This window comes from Tiliqua scincoides, chromosome 6, assembly GCF_035046505.1.
Source record: "Tiliqua scincoides isolate rTilSci1 chromosome 6, rTilSci1.hap2, whole genome shotgun sequence".
Taxonomy (NCBI): Eukaryota; Metazoa; Chordata; class Lepidosauria; order Squamata; family Scincidae; genus Tiliqua; species Tiliqua scincoides.
Window position 1 is genome coordinate 7,814,011 of NC_089826.1, and position 2,869 is coordinate 7,816,879.

The window sequence follows — 2,869 nt, forward strand, 5'->3', positions numbered from 1 at the left end:
GCTTACCTGCTGGGTCCTGCACTGGGACTGGTGGGATGGCACAGACCTTCTCACTGTCACTACTAACTCCTATGCTGTTGCAACATGCTAGGTTCTGTCTGTTGGCTTTCTCCAAATTTCTGGGCTCTGCAACAGGTCCTAATCCCAAACCTAGAAGGCTCCACCTCTGGGCACCAACATTTTGATTTCACAAGTTGGCACCTCAGTGGGAACCATGGAGTTATTTTTGCTGCGGGCTCACTGATATATTTAACATTATGGACACAGCACTAAGAAGACGGGCATTTTAATTCTTGTACAAATCAATGAAACTTAAAGAGCACAGTTAAGCATTTAATTCCCATTAATTTCCAGGGAACGTATGCATGCCTTGCGTGCTCGAGATTCATTCATAATCAGTGTTTTTGCACCGCTTTGGTTCAATAGTGTGGCTTTTGTTTGTTGACCAGGTCTAAAGTAAGGGCAAAGGGCACTGTTTGGCTGGATATTTCAAGACATTGTGAGCGCAGGCCCTTGTGTCGCATTCTTTTGGACTGGCACATCGCATCTTGCAGAGGGATTTACAGCTGTTAAAATGTTCATTAATGAGCCCCAAATTAGACAGATTTTTCATTAAAAGAGAAGCTTTGTTTCATTGAGCACTGGGATTTAGTTAGTATGTTTTGTGCATTTGGAAGGAAGTGGGGTGGAGGAAAGGGTTAGAGAAGAGACCAGCACTGAATAAAATAATTCTTTCTTTTGGCTTGTTCTTCTGAATATTTAACCTCATTGACATCACACCCTGGCTTGCAACATTCCAAGTCCTAGTTTTCATTGAGAACAGCGCCTGGGCTATTCCACTTCAGGACATCATAAGGACTCTTACAATAGATTGTGTCCCATACATACATACAAGATTTTCAGTTGCAGAAAACTAGCTTGTCAGGGTGAAGGCTTTTAGGATTTTTTGTATGGAGGATCATTCAATCATGTGAGCCCTCCCCCCCCCCCCAATCTGAAGTAGTTCTACAGCCCATGCACATTTTGACCGCCGTAGGAGTGCCCTTAAGTTTTTCTTAACGGCACAAAGAGCAGCTTCTAGCATGCACATGTGGTTGTGCAAATTTTCATCAGAAATCAGTGTGTAGGGAAAGCGTCAAGCCCCTTACTTCCCAGTCACCACAGTCCCAAGCCAAATCAAGACTCCTTGCAGCCAGTTGCATAACTGGGGGCCCAGTCCGATCCAATTTTCCAGTGCCGGTGCTGCTGTGCAAATGGGGTATGTGCTGCTTCCTGTGTTGGGGAGGCAGTCACAGAGGCTTCTTCAAGGTAGGGGAACATTTGTTCTCTTCCCTTGGGGCTGCATTGTGGCTGCACTGGTGCTGGAAAGTTGGATAGGATTGGGCCCTGAGCCATCTGGTACCCGGGGCACAAAAATTTTTAACACTCTCTCATATGACAAAATCAAATTTAATTAAGTAAATTAATAGATTAGAATAAGTATAAGTTGAAAGATTTCTTTAAAATAAAAAGTATTGAGTCTAATATATTAAAAATAAAATGCACTTTAGGATTGTTGTTGTTGTTGACAACCTTCAGTCTCGAAAGACTATGGTATTGCGCTCTGAAAGGTGGTTCTGGAACAGCGTCAAGTGTGGCTGAAAAGGCCAATTTGGGAGTGATAATCCCTTCTACACCGGGAGCAAGTACAGTCTGTCCCTGGTCTGTCTCCCTGGCTATGGGCCTTCCTTCTTTGCCTCTTAGCCTCAGACTGTTGGCCAAGTGTCTCTTCAAACTGGGAAAGGCCATGCAGCACAGCCTGCCTCCAAGCGGGCCGCTCAGAGGCCAGGGTTTCCCACCTGTTGAGGTCCACTCCTAAGGCCTTCAGATCCCTCTTGCAGATGTCCTTGTATCACAGCTGTGGTCTACCTGTAGGGCGCTTTCCTTGCACGAGTTCTCCATAGAAGAGATCCTTTGGGATCCGGCCATCATCCATTCTCACAACATGTGATTAATTATACACTTTATGTATATGAATTGCAGTGCGCCATCCTCATCTGTGGGTTTGGGACCTGTAGGTTCGACCCAACATGGATCCCAACCCATGTTAGGAAAGCCTCACTATTCATCATGGTCACGACCAGAAGACTCTTCCGGTTGTCGGAGGTGTGGCGAGGCTGTGCACTGTTGCTGAGGGGTTATGGAGGGCTCCCCACTGGTCCCCACCAGAGAAGTGGCACCTCCCCACATGACCTGGAGACCTGAAACCCCTCCCCCCCACCCCAATCTAGTGCCTGTAACTGCTTTTATCAAAAAATGTTAAGATGGTAGAGATCCAGTTATGGGTCTACATCGTCTCATATACGTACTTTGACTCTTTGGACTAGGCTTCATTATAACGCTGCAAGCAGAAGACCATAATGTATTTGTCATATAGCAGGGAGGGGGGTGTCTCAGCACATACTATTTACTTCCCGTATCTTGGGGCTGCATTGCCCAGTAAAAGGCAAAGAAAAGCACTGGCTCTGTGAACCTTTACCATCCCAAAACACGTGTATGGATATTCAAACATTCCTGTGCATCGCCAGGTCTTCATAAAAATCTATGCACTCTCCTGTCCTCTAAAAGTAAACTCAGAAGTCCCCTTCCCACGCCTGCCCACCCGTTTGGGCAAATATGACCCCTGCCTTTCTCCAGGTGGTCAGTCAGTCCCCACTCACTTGAATCTGGGACTGCTTAACTCCCCTCCTTTGCTAGCTGAATGCTGTGTCTTTGAAAGGGCTTTACTATGTTATGAATTAGCTGGGGTGGAATCCAAACCATTTTGTTTTCTTAAAGGCATTCTTATCTGATGGGCCGCATTCCTGGTCACCTCTTTCTCCCTTTCTGG